Here is a 14,644-nt window from a genome sequence, read left to right as displayed (position 1 = left end):
TGAACTATGACGGCGTTCCGACCCCAGTGCAGCTCAGTGTAAACAAGCATAATGGTAGGGTCGAAATCTTTTGGCTACACTCAGTCCCTAACTTTGGATGTACTGTCTCTTTAAATGCATAGCTGTCCAATGCTTTGCCTGAAAGTCATGATTAGAATCTCTAAATTATCATATAATTTGTACCAACATACACCGTACCTTGCATTTTCTGCAAAATATAATACATTCATCGTATTAGTTGTGTCACCACATAGTTCACAGAATATTCAACGTTTCATGTTTTTGTCTTGTTTGTTCTTGTTAAATAGCTGACTCATAATAATTTGGGATGGTAGCAAATTTAATTACAACCACTCTTAATAAGCAACACCTTGTAGAGAACTAATTGTGATATTAAGTCATTGGCGCTAATTGTCTTCAGGCACTAGCAAGTAATCAGGTCCTATTTAGCCTAGGCTAAATTTCACTTATTTTTTTTCAGGAGGGAAACTTCACTAGCCTAGCTAGATTTGTCTCGAGTTAGATTTAAAAAAAATTGGGCTACCCCAGTGTTCTTTTATAAATATAGATAGTGATTTTTATCACACTGAAGGTAAGTCTTTGTCGCCTACTGAGAATGTTTTGTTTTTTATCCGTAGTCGGTGTAAGTTGTTTTTTGGGGGTTTGGGGTTTATGAAGCTAACGCCAGAAGGCTTGCTACTATTAGCTAGGCTAAAGTAGTTGGTTAGTTAACTACGCTATTCAGATGGAAGACTGAAACACCTACATTTACGTTAATCTTAAACGTCACGTGTTCTTTTATCTCGGCTGGATATGTATTTAAATGGGGGAAGGCATCCTAAACTCGATTTCTATGTAACTAACCTAGCCTCGAAATGTGACTGCTGCGCACTCTGTTGCACACTTGTTTAGCGGCTTTTCGTGCCAGCATTGCGCAGAGTTGCATATTCGCTTTGGACAACAGAAAGACTGCAATTGTAACTACTGCTGTACAAGTTATCAAATCAACACATACTTTGTGGCATGTGTGTGTCATCAAAAGCTGCTATAGCGAACATGCTAGTTTGCTACATTTGCTGTTCCTTTGTYCCATTCCGTTGAGTGATAACCTAAACATCCAACAGATATCTCGGTTGTGAGAATGTTTAATTCCTATAACTTGATGCCAAAGTTTCTCTTGTCATTATATTTTAGGTCTCACTCTTGTCAGCATATTGATAGTGGCACATTCAAAAAATGTTAGTCTGGTATGAAGCTTCAATACTATAGCCACAGATGGCACAAGGAGACAGATATTACTGGATTCTTAAATATGAAGCATCGCTTGGCTTTTAATTTCTCTACCAAATATGGTAGTGAGAGGAAGCCCACTGGCGCGCAGTGGGAGAAGATGGAACGAAATCGATTTTGGCCTATATTCTGCACATTTTCTCATCGATGAAACATTTCATCTCAAGTCTTCTTTTCCCAAAACTAGAATCTGTTTGAACAGAGTGGACTAAGATCGGTAGACTTTAGCCTTTGCCAAAGTTTATAAAATCGCACTGTTTAGGAGTGCAAAATCGAATTGAGTTATTGCACACACAGTTGAGTAGGCGTTCCGTAACGGAACTATTCAGATATKTGCTAGAACTGACCAATAGGATCTCGCTAGCTTGGCTCTGCCCACCATCTTGCTTGGTCTGCCCACTATGACTCATCTGTTCCCATTGGATTTGACAATGTGGTCCATCTTGGTTGAGTTAAAATATTTGCTATAGCTTTTCTACACCAGGGCCCCCAGCTACCTACAATAACCAGGCTTCCCAGATAATGTGAAGMAAAATATTTTCACCAGTGTATCTACCAGATTATTCCGTTTTTGTTTGGTCTTTAGATTGTTTAATGCAAGCAATGCTTACATTACACTGAGAGAAAAAAGGGCTCAAAGTGTTCTTCGGCTGTCCCCATAGGGGAACCCTTTGAGGTTCCACGTTCTTCCTGGATCCAAAATGGTTTCTGCAAAGGGATTTCCTATGGGGACATTTGAAGAACCAGATTGCGCCTTTCCTAAGAGTGTAGGAGAACTTAGAGCCTACCCGAATGGAAGTCAGTTGTACCTTTTACTACACACATGAGCAACAAGCTGCATTACAATGATGTTGAAAACAATATGAAAGACTTGAGTTCATATTGAACACATTTAGGCTAGGTGTCTGGTTGTGCCCCTTGGAACCTGTGGATGTGACCTAGTTGAAGTGGTTGCAGCATTGTGAGCTTTCTGAGCACCACATTTGGCTGTGCTGTTATCCAGAGACTAGTAACATGAATTGATCAAGTGCCAGAGAAACGAAAACCAACTGATCTGTGGGCCGAACTTGTGCAATACATCTGCATTGTTTATTTCAATAGAACTGTACACCACTGTTGATCTCTTGTTTTTGATTTAGGGAGTCGTCATGTCTGGTATAGCCTTAAGTCGTCTTGCACAAGAAAGGAAGGCCTGGAGGAAAGACCATCCTTTTGTGAGTATCAAGGGACTTGGGTGGAAGCCATTTTCATGTCAACAGTGCCTTTTGTGTAGAAGCCTAGCTGGTTCTTTAAGGCATGTGTCATTTTGGAAGACCTGCTTGTGGAAATGTGTTTTCTGTATAGTCTATTCCACATGTTTTACACTATGCCAAGCATAGCTGTACTGCCCTGGCCTGGTTGAGTAAACTGTATTGATCCCAAGTGGGAAAATGGATTTGTCACCAGCATAACTCTTACAGGGGGACAATACAAACACAGGCATAGGCCTACATCTGAACACGTACTCCATAACTGAGGACTGATGTCTGTTGGAATGAATAAAATAGCCTACGTTACAGGTGACTGAGCAGTTAACAGGGCAGCGCTGCCAACTAAACACATTGAGTTACGCATCCATAGAGGGTCGGGGGCTAAGGTTTGATTCTGGGCAGGGCTGTAGTTGGCAATTTAATGGAGCTAGACATTTAACGTGTTGAACAATATCGCTTCCCTCTCCCTAGGGGTTTGTTGCTGTCCCAACAAAAAACCCAGATGGAACAATGAACTTAATGAATTGGGAGTGTGCCATCCCGGGAAAGAAAGGGGTAAGAGTCTCTCTGGAGTGAGAGCAGAACTTTCTCTGTATATGTATTGTAGGTACCACTATGTTCAGACTGGAGGAAGCAATCACTCCTGTGCAGCCTAATAAGTTGGCACTGTATGGTGTTTTTAATCTGGACAGCAGATTTTGTTTTAATACAACTAAGCAGGGTATTAATTGGTTGTAGGAAATATTAAATGCACTGAGGTGCCTGTACTAACATCTGTATAGCTGCTGGATGACCGACGAACCAATGTTAATTGATTACCACKGTTGTGCGACATTCTCATTGCTTCACTATGAATAACTACAGTTACTGAAGGAGTGTTGACCAATTTGCTATATTTCTCTCCACAGACCCCATGGGAGGGGGGCTTGTTTAAACTCCGAATGCTCTTCAAGGATGACTATCCTTCTTCACCTCCCAAGTGTATGTTTTCTCTTTTTAAAAGTCCAATGCAGCTGTTATCTGTATAATTTCTGGGTAACGGTTAAATATGAATGATGCGTCTTGCCATAGAGATCCAGCATTTACAATATTACACTGATTAGCCAGATGGTGGCCCTATAACAAGAAAATGCAAACTTTCAAAGATCATACCCCTCACCCCGTTTGACATAGTCATGAAATTCGCCACATGGGTCCCTCACAAGGAACCAATTTGCCTCTGGGACCCATAAGGTCTGCCATCGAGAAATTTGTGATACACCTAAGATGCTACTCTTATGGCACCGAATGACTTATCTCCATGAAACTTGATATGGCATCTATGGCCAAAGGTCTCAACACAATATTTTTCATACTAGTACCTAAAACATGGCCACTATTGATGGCTCCCGAGTGGCGCAARGGCCTAAGGCACTGCATCTCAGTGCAAGAGTCGTCACAAACAGTCCCTGGTTCGAATCCAGGCTGTATCGCATCCGGCCGGGATTGGGGTCCCATAGGGCGCCGCATAATTGGCCCAGCGTTGGRTGGGGTAGGKRGTCATTGTAAATAAGAWTTTTTTTCTTAACTGACTTGCCMTAAAAATTACGTGGATGTGGTCTGGCACATATGTCAGTCAAGTCAAGCATGTTCATAGTGTAACAAAATTTGGTAAGCATGTTGCAAACACTCAATACTTAACATATGCAAGAGCATTCATATTGACCACATGGTGGCTCTAACGGGCACATGTTTTTATCGCTGTCTGTGACTCAGTGATGAAATTTGGCACACATGCTCAGGGAAATGAGTCTAGCTAACCCGCACAATATCTGACACCACGGGACCCATTTGACACAACTTGGTTGAGTGATGCGTCTTGATAAATGGATCTGTCACTTACAAAATTGGTGATTGCCCCAAGGGGGCGCTGCATTATAAGTGGGGGATGACATGTTTACTCTTGCCTTGTTGGCCATTTTAATTGAAAACAAACAAAAATAGCTTCTGTGAAGAGCAATTTCTCAAGAGAATTTTGCTAGGACTGGTGGTGTGAGTGGGTAGGGGGAAAACAGAAAACCAGCTGTTTGAACTCTCCTTATTGGTCTATTAACACATTTACCAGGCAGGCTGAAACTACATCCCACCAAAACAGGCTGAAATTTCAGTSTCTTTTCAAACCGCTCTTATACTAAAAGGGCGTTATCATAATGTTCAGTATTATTCCAACCTCAGTGTGGATAGAGGGAGATATCTATTGAAAATCACGGTGTTTAATGAACTGCAAATAAGTGCCATCTGGAATTTTCTCCATATTGTGCTAATAATGATATTTTCTCCGCTCTTGGCAGGCAAATTTGAGCCCCCTTTGTTCCATCCAAATGTATATCCCTCTGGTACAGTCTGTCTATCGATTTTAGAGGAGGACAAAGACTGGAGGCCAGCCATCACTATCAAACAAGTAAGAGCTTTCGTCCAAGACCCCTTCTCTGGTTGTAGCTTTTTCTTTGCCTATAACCCTAGAATAGTAATATACACTCCCCTCTGTATTTGGACAGTGAAGCTAATATAAAAAATTTGCCTGTATACTCCAGCATTTTGGATTTGAGAAAATGTTTCATATGATGCGACGGTACAGAATGTCACATTTTAATTGAGTGTATTTTTTATACAGATCTGTTTTAAACATTTAGAAATGAAAGCACTCTGTATCTAGTCCCCCTTTCRAAAAATAGAGAAAGATACAGAAATTCTAGAAAAGTATTAATAAATGCACAATGAGTAACGTTTACTTGGCTATATACATTGGGTACCAGTAGAGCCGATGTGCAGGGGTACGAGGTAATTGCCGTAGATAGTGCATTCACCTGGACTTTGTCCATTTTGTTACGTTACAGCCTTAATCTAAAATGGATTTTAAAAAATCAGTAATTTCAACATAATACCACATAATGACGAAGCACAACAGGTTTTTAGTAATGTTTGCAAATTTGTACAAAAACAATACCTTATTTACGTAAGTATTCAGACCCTTTGCTATGATACTTGAAGTTGCGCTCCGGTGCATCCTGTTTCCTTGAGCTGTTTCCACAACTTGGAGTCCACCTGTAATAAATTCAATTGATTGGACATGATTTGGAAATGCACACAACTGTCTCCYGTGCATGTCAGATCAAAAACCAATCCGAGGTAGGAATTTACCATAGAGCGCCGAGACAAGATTCTCGCACAAATCTAGGGAAGGGTACCAAAAAATGTGTAGCGTTGAAGGTTCATTCTTAAATGAAAGGTGTTTGGAACCACTAAGACGTTTCTTAGAGTTTGCCAAACTGCGCAATCGGGGGAGAAGGGTCTTTGTCAGGGAAGTGCCCAAAAACCTGATGGTCACTCTGTCAGAGTTCCTCTCCTCTGTGTCCCTCTGGAAGGTTCTCCCATCTCTGCAGCACTCCACCAATCAGGCCTTTATGGTATAGTGGCCAAGCCACGGAAGCCACTCCTCAGTAAAAGGCACATGACAGCCCGCTTGGAGTTTGCCAAAAGCCATCTAAAGACTCAGACCATGAAAAACAAGATTATCTGGGCTGATAAAACTTGCCACCATCCCTACAGTGAAGCATTGTGATGGTGGCKGCATCATGCTGTGGGGATGTTTTTCAGCGACAGGGTCTGGGAGACTAGTTAGGATTGAGGCAAAGATGAACAGTGAAAGTACAGAGATCCTTGATGATAACCTGAGCCAGAGTGCTCAGGACCTCAGACAGGGGCGGAGGTTCACTTTCCAACAGGACAATGATCCTAAGCACGCAACCAAGACGAGGCATGAGTGGCTTCGGGACAAGTCTCAGAATGTCCTTGAGTGGCCCAGCCAGAGCCCGATCGAACATCTCTGGAGAGACGTGAAAATGGCTGAGCAGCGACCCTCCCCATCCATCTTGACAGAGCTTGAGAGAATCTTCAGAGAAGAATGGGAGAAACTCCCCAAATACAGGTGTGCCAAGCTTGCATGTCATACCCAAGAAGACTCGAGGCTGTAATCACTGCCAAAGGTGCTTCAACAAAGTTTAATAGTTGAAAATAAATTTGCAAAATTTCTAAACCTGTTTTTGCTTTGTCATTAAACGGTATTGTATGTACCTTGGGGGGGACTATTTGATACATTTTAGATTAAGGCTGTAAAATGACCAGGAACTTGACGCTCTCAACCTGCTCCACTACAGACCCGTCGAGGTGAATGGGGGCGTGCTTGGCCCTCATTTCCTGTAGTCCACGATCAGCTCCTTTGTCTTGCTGACGTTAAGGGGGAGGTTGTTGTCCTGGCACTACACTGCCAGGTCTCTGAACTCCTATAGGCCTGATCACAGACAACGGTTTGCCATTTGTCAGCAAATCTAAGGATGGATTAGAGTTGTGCGCTGAGGGGCCCCTGTTTTGACGTCAGCGTGACTGTTTTCTACCCTCACCACTTAGGGGCGGCCTGTAAGTGAGTCCAGGATCCAGTTGCAGAGGGAGGTATTCAGTCCCAGGGATATCGGTTTAATGATGAGCTTGGAGGGCACTGTTGAATGCTGAGCTGTAGTCAATGAACAGTGTTCTCACAAACTCAGCAAAAAAGAAACGTCATCACTGTCAAATGTTAAGTTTGCTGAAAATAATCAGGTCTAAATATTTGTATGAACATAAGATTCAACAACTGAGACCTAAACTGAACAAGTCCCAGTCATGTGACTAACAGAAATGGAATAATGTTCCCCTGAACAACGGGGGGGGGGGGGGTCAAAATCAAAAGTAAATCAATATCTGGTGTGGCCACCAGCATTAAGTACTGCAGTGCATCTCCTCATGGACTGCACCAGATGTGCCAGTTCTTGCTGTGAGATGTTACCCCACTCTTCCACCAAGGCACCTGCAAGTTCCCGGACATTTCTGGGGGGGAATGGCCCTAGCCCTCATCCTCCGATCCAACAGGTCCCCAGATGTGCTCAATGGAATTGAGATCCGGGCTCTTCGCTGGCCATGGCAGAACACTGACATTCCTGTCTTGCAGGATATCACACATCGAACGAGCAGTATGGCTGGTGGCATTGTCATGCTGGAGGGTCATGTCAGGCTGAGCCTGCAGGAAGGTTACCACATGAGGGAGGAGGATGTCTTCTCTGTAACGCACAGCGTTGATTGCCTGCAATGATGACAAACTCAGTCCGATGATGCTGTGACACACGCCCCAGACCATGTTGGACCCTCCACCTCCAAATCGATCCCGCGCCAGAGTACTGGCCTCGGTGTAATGCTCATTCCTTTGACGATAAACGCGAATCCGACCATCACCCCTGGTGAGACAAAACCGTGACTCGTCAGTGAAGAGCACTTTTTGCCATTCCTGTCTGGTCCAGCAACGGTGTGTTTGTGCCCATAGGTGACGTTGTTGCCGGTGATGTCTGGTGAGGACCTGCCTTACAACAGGCCTACAAGCCCTTAGTCCATCCTCTCTCAGCCTATTGCAGACAGTCTGAGCACTGATTGAAGGATTGTGCATTCCTGGTGTAACTCGGGCAGTTGTTGCCATCCTGTAAATGTCCCGCAGGTGTGATATACCAATTATGTGCAGATGTTACACGTGGTCTGCCACTGCGAGTACGATCAGCTGGCCGTCCTGTCGCCCTGCAACGCTGTCTTAGGCGTCTCACAGTACGGACATTGCAATTTATTACCCTGGCCACATCTGCAGTCCTCATGCCTCCTTGCAGCATGCCTAAGGCACGTTCACGCAGATGAGCAGGGACKCTGGGCATCTTTCTTTTGGTGTTTTGATTCAGTGCAAAGGCATCTTTAGTGTTCTAAGTTTCCTTAACTGTGACCTCAATTGCCTACCGTCTGTAAGCTGTTAGTGTCTTAACGACCGTTCCACAGGTGCATGTTCATTAATTGTTTATGGTTCATTGAACAAGCATGGGAAACGGTGTTTAAAACCTGTACAATGATCTGTGGAGTTAATTTGTAAAAATCCAAATATCTTTGTAAGACAGGGTCCCAGAAAAGGGGACGTTTTCTTTTTTTGCTGAGTTTGTGTTCCTCTTGTCCAGGTGGGAGAAGGCCGTGTGGAGCGCAATGGAGTGCCTCATCCGTGGATCTTTTGGGGTGGTATGAGTTGGTTTGGGTCCAGGCTGTCTGGATGATGGTGTTGTGAGCTATAACCAGCCTTTTAAAGCGTTTCATGGCTACAGAGGAGTGCTACGGGGTGATTGTCATTTGGAGTGGTTACCTTTTTTGTTCTTGGTCACAGGGATATGGTGGTCTGCTTGAAACATGTAGGTGTTACAGACTGGGTCAGGGAGGTTGATAATGTCCATTTAAACACTTGCCAGCTGTTCAGCGCATGCCCTGAGTATGCGTCCTGGTAATCCGTCTGGCCCTACGGCTTTGTAAATGTTAATGTGTTTAAAGGTCTTCCTCACAATGGCTACGGAGAGCGTGATCAGCTGGTGCTCTCATCCATGTTTCAGTGTTGCTTGCCTCAAAGCGAGCATGGAATGCATTTATCTCATCTGGTAGGCTTGAGTTGCTGGGCAGCTTGCGGCTGGGTTTTCCTTTGTAATCTGATAGTTTGCAAGCCCTGCCTCAAGCGACGAGCCTCAGAGCTAGTGTTATAGGATTTGGTCTTAGTCCTGTATTGACACTGACTGATGGTTCGTCGGAGGTGTTAAGCTTCTCACCTCTCCACAGAAGGGTCATATTAGTGTAGCCCAAACTGTTTGTCTGCTACAGACAGAAGTTGGCAGATCGGCTGTACCGACTTCAGAGGAGCCCCAAGACTTGGTGCAAAATGGAGAACGCCACCGTGTTTGTGAGGGTCATAGTTTTTAGGCCAAACCATTTGGATGCGACAGACTATTTTGTGAGAAGACCGATTTCTGGTATGTCTCATGGTCTGACAAACACTGCTCTAGCGCTCACCACAAATGTGGAAGTGCGACATCAGCGGATGCGGTGGATAAACAATCTCTAGCTTCAACTACAGATTTTATGGTCTTTATTTTTTAAATAAATGTAATTCGTTTTCTGTGAGTGCACTGACATCGATTAGGGAGTTAAGGGTAGGAAGCATGACTTTTCTCATCCAAGTGTGGAAAGAGTAACTTAGTTGTAGTCTAGAGCTGGTTACTTATAACTGAAAACATAGCTTTTGCGTTTAATTCCTGGATGTCTTCGGAATACCACGAACGGCGTATGGAGGACAGCTGCTACCTAGCCATTWCCATCTMYGTAACGTTATCTACTACCCAATAGCTATAGGAGGACAGGCTCATTTGTAATGGCTGGAATGAAAAATGTAACGTAATCAAACGTGTGGTGTCCATATGTTTGATACCGTTCCATTAATTCCAGTCCCMTCATTACAATGAGCCTGTCCTCCTATAGCTCCTCCCACCAGCATCTGGTTGATACCTACTGGCAGTGCTAATGTGTTAGCAGGCTATTKGTGCTAACAATAGCGGGCTAGTTGGCTTGCAAGCTAATTTGTAGCTTTACATTCATAAAGTGTTTGCTTGTAAGTTGGCAGAAAATGTAATTGAAACCAGTAGTCATGAGTGATATCAATTGTGGCTTTTTGTAATGCATTTAGAATTCCGATCAGTTTTATGTAATAACTCAATACAGAAGTAAGGGATTTTGATGCATATTCCAATACAAATCCATAGGTTACATGTGGTTACGTTTATGCTACCTACCCATTTAACCTGATCTGGTTTCAACTCTATGAAAATGCCCTTTGTTACAAATTTAACTAGAAACAATGCACATCCATGATGCAAACTTCTGGTAAGGCAGTATAGAAATTAACACAGGTCTCAAGCTGACCTGCTAGTGAGTAGACTAGACATCTTTATTTAAAGTCTAGCCAACTTGTAACTATTTGGTTGTTAACAAGGCAGAACAGTTGAATTTTATGTATACACCTGTCTGTCTCTAACTGTTTGAACAGCCTGTTTAGATGTTGAAATCAGATTGGCCTACTGGATAAGATGCTTATTTCTCAGAATGAGAATGGGATGCCAATTCCTTATATAGATGTCTTTTAATGTTCATTGCACATATATAAGACTAGACAGCTAGCACAAGTCTGGCTAAAATTCCTGCCTAGTGGAATGTGATGCTGCACGTGACAACCTGATTATTTAATTTTCCACAATCCTATTCGTTGACACTCCTGCTCTGTTCTACATTTTGGGAGTTGAGACATAAGGTTATCGTTACAAAGGATAAGTTCTCTATTACAGTAAAATGGTTTCGATGTATTTCGGTGACCACATAATTTTTTATTGTGTTTTTTGGGACAAAATGCAAATGGCGAGTTCAAACTGCTTGTCAGAGATGAAGAGGACCTTTCTGTCTTGTGATTGGCGGGGGAGGGGTTTGGTGTCTGCAAGTGGGAAGGCGCACAGGAGACGAAGACCCTAAAGACAAACGCTCATAAATGTATTCTTGCAATAGACATTTGGAACATTTACATTTACATTTACATTTAAGTCATTTAGCAGACGCTCTTATCCAGAGCGACTTACAAATTGGTGCATTCACCTTATGATATCCAGTGAACATGGTGCCTAAACATAAATTTGATATGTTGCCCAGCCCTAATGTACATCCCAGTCACTGGGGACGATGTCATCGCTGTACTTATTAATGAAGCCGGTGACCGATGTGGTAAACTACTCGCTGCCATCGGATGAATCCCAGCACTTTATCAGTCTGCGCTAGCAAAACGGTCTTGTAGCCTAGCATCCGCTTCATCGAACCACTTCTATATTGGGCATGTCACTGGTACTTCTTGAATATTTGCTTGTAAGCAGGAATCAGGAGGATGAAGTTGTGGTCAGATTTGCCAAATGGAGYTCGAGGGAGAGCTTTGTATGCTTATCCATGTAGAGAGTAAAGTTGAGAGTTTTTGCCTCTAGTTGCTCAGGTGACATGCTGGTAGAAATTGTCATGGATTTCAGTTTCCCTGCATTAAAATCCCGAGGCACTAGGAGCGCTGCTTCTGGATGAGTTCTTGGTTGCTTATGACCCTATACAGATCGTTGAGCATCGGTTTGTTTGTGGAGGTAAATAGACAGCAAAGAAAAATATAGATGACCACCCTCTTGGTAAATAGTATGTAGTGTATCAAAGTAGTCAGGTTTAGTYTTTTGGCCTATATTCCTTGCACACACTGATAACATCAAGTTTGTGACTAACTCGTTTGATTCGTTTGCAGTTTGTTTTTGTTTTGACAAATAGGAACTGAATGGTGATTTGATGACTGGAGTAATTTTATCTAGGAGTGTAGAGGTTTTTGAACACTTGTAAATGAATCCCGAGAATGCCATGATTTAAGAAGTCATGAATGATTCCAGTCAGGCTACAACAAAACATGATACCTTCTCACCATTACCAATAACAGGAGATTAGCATTTTTCAGAGGTATGATCTTTGTGCCTCTAACCTCACTAACCATAATTCACTAATACATTTTGAAACAGTAAAACGGATGTAGGAAAATATCCTTAAATAAAAGGTGACATTCTGTACTGTCACCTCATTGGGCTCCTGAGTGGCGCAGCGGTCTTAGGCACTGCATCTCAGTGCTAGAGATGTCACTACAGACACCCTGGTTCAAATCCAGGCTGTATCACAACCYGCTCTGATTGGGAGTCCCATAGGGTGGCTCACAATTGTCCCAGCATCGTCTGGGTTTGGCCAGTGTAGGCAGTCATTGTAAATAAGAATTGTTCATAACGGTCTTGCCTACTTAAATAAATGTTTTTAACTGATCTCAAATCCAAAATGCTGGGCTYTAGAGACTAACATGTTAGCWTTACTGTCCAAATGTGTATGGAGTGGCTACATTTAGATGAGATCTTTGCTTCAGTGTGGATGAGAACTGTACTCGTGTATACAGGTGACTTCTGACTGCACTGTAAACGGCTTTGCTGCAGAGGGCAGCATGGCTTCATAGTGGTTACTTTATTAGGTGAACATTGATTTTGAAGCATGGAAGTTGCTTACACAAATTGCCATTTATACTTTGTTTTCATCCACAGATATTGTTAGGAATCCAAGAGCTCCTAATGAACCAAATATCCAGGATCCTGCACAAGCTGAGGCGTATACAATTTACTGGTGGGTCTGAGCCAGTAGATATTTTAATAAAGTGAAAGGTTTGTCAAATGTCAGTCGGAAATAGGATATACACAGCTGCTGGCAAAATCTTCTCATTACTTGTGGCTATCCTGGCAATGGTTTGTCTAGCTGTTTGCCAACATTGTTGCAAGGCTGTTAGTTGATACTTGATATTTCCAGGAAATATCCCATTCCTCGTAACATGCCTCCATCTCTTTCATTTCAGCCAAAACAGAGTGGAATATGAAAAAAGGGTTCGAGCACAAGCCAAAAAGTTTTCTCCATAAAGCTTCAAGACTACGCAAGATTGAAATTGGTTTGCTGAGGATTTTGTCTCTGCCCCCTTTTTGTCTGCCTCCAATGTCCATTGCGCACCTATTTCCTGCTGGACTGTTTTAAAACTGAATGTGTGCCATTTCTGTCCATCACCCACATACTGATGCACCCCTTTGCTTTTTTTGACTCGGAAGTCCTGGATTTGAAGGTGGACGATGCCGCCACCACAAAGGATTTTCCGTACTCCAACTGTGGTATTTCTTTCTCAAGAGCTCACGCTCGTCAGAAAAGACTGTATGAAATGGGAGTCACTTCTGTTGATTTTTATTAATGTATTCGATGTTAGAATTATTTTGCCTACGTTCTGATAAAGATATAGAAAAACAGGCTTCAATGAATCCATTCAAAGGTAGTTTAGTGTATCTGCATCAGACTGTTAAGTTGTTTTGGTCCAAATATTTAGAMTTAAATAAAAATGTTTGTACCAAGTTAGTGTTAATACATGTAGATGGACTCAGTTCCATCTTTCCCAATGCATTGTGTTGCCAGTTGAATGCTTGTTACTCTCGAAGGTTGACTTTGGGTAAAAGTAACGGCTTTAGACGGTGTACCTGATCAAATCACAATCTTTCAAGGTCATTTAATGCTTAAACAAATGCTTGAATAAGCGCTTTGGCTATAGAAGTGTCATTTATCAATTGCCTCTGTCCAAAAAACAAATTCTGTGAAATGACAATACATACTGGATGAGTTACTGGCTCATTGAACCAGCTACAGTTGAAGTCGGCAGTGTACATAAACTAAACACGGAGCCTAAACCGGCTGTGCGCGTGCTCCATCGTGCATGAATTTTTTTGTCCCCCAATACACCAAACGCGATCACGACACGCAGGTTAAAATATCAAAACAACCTCTGAACCAATTACATTAATTTGGGAACAGGTCAAAAAGCATTAAACATTTATGGCAATTTAGMTAACTTGCACTTGCTAGCTAATTTGTCCTTGGATATAAACATTGAGTTATTTTACCTGAAATGCACAAGGTCCTCTACTCTGACAATTTATTCATATATATAAAACGGTCAACCAAATCATTTCTAGTCATCTCTCCTCCTTCCAGGCTTTTTCATCTTTGTATTTATATGGTGATTGGCATCTAAACTTTAATAGTATTACTACACTGACCGGCAACACAGTTCGTCTTTCAATCACCCACGTGGGTATAACCAATGAGAAGATGGCACGTGGGTACCTGCTTCTATAAACCAATGAGATGGGAGAGGCAGGACTTGCAGCGTGATCTGTGTCGGAAACAGAAAGGAGTTCTATTTTATCCCTTGGCGATGCTCGTTGATACGCGCGAGCATTGTGGGTGCAATAATTGAATAACATTTCTACATTTATTTTGCAACGCGCATGTGCTGTGAACGGTGTGGTCAGCCTATTAGGTAGGAGTCATTAAAACTAGTTTTTCAACCACTCCACAAATTCCTTGTTAACTATAGTTTTGGCAAGTCGGTTAGGACATCTACTTTGTGCATGACACAAGTAATTTTTCCAACAATTGTTTACAGAGACTATTTCACTTATAATTTACTATCACAATTCCAGTGGGTCAGAAGTTTACATGCACTAAGTTGACTGCCTTTAAACAGCTTGGAAAATTCCAGAAAATGATGTCAAGGCTTT

At 42.4% G+C, this 14,644-nt stretch overlaps 1 pseudogene; it reads left to right on the top strand.

The window, feature by feature from the left end:
• The first annotated feature begins 463 nt into the window (after positions 1-463).
• On the top strand, positions 464-13,057 carry LOC112076200 (SUMO-conjugating enzyme UBC9-B-like; annotated as a pseudogene).
• Positions 13,058-14,644: the final 1,587 nt, after the last annotated feature.

This window comes from Salvelinus sp. IW2-2015, unplaced genomic scaffold, assembly GCF_002910315.2.
Source record: "Salvelinus sp. IW2-2015 unplaced genomic scaffold, ASM291031v2 Un_scaffold3619, whole genome shotgun sequence".
Taxonomy (NCBI): Eukaryota; Metazoa; Chordata; class Actinopteri; order Salmoniformes; family Salmonidae; genus Salvelinus; species Salvelinus sp. IW2-2015.
This window is presented reverse-complemented; position numbering and strand designations above follow the sequence as displayed.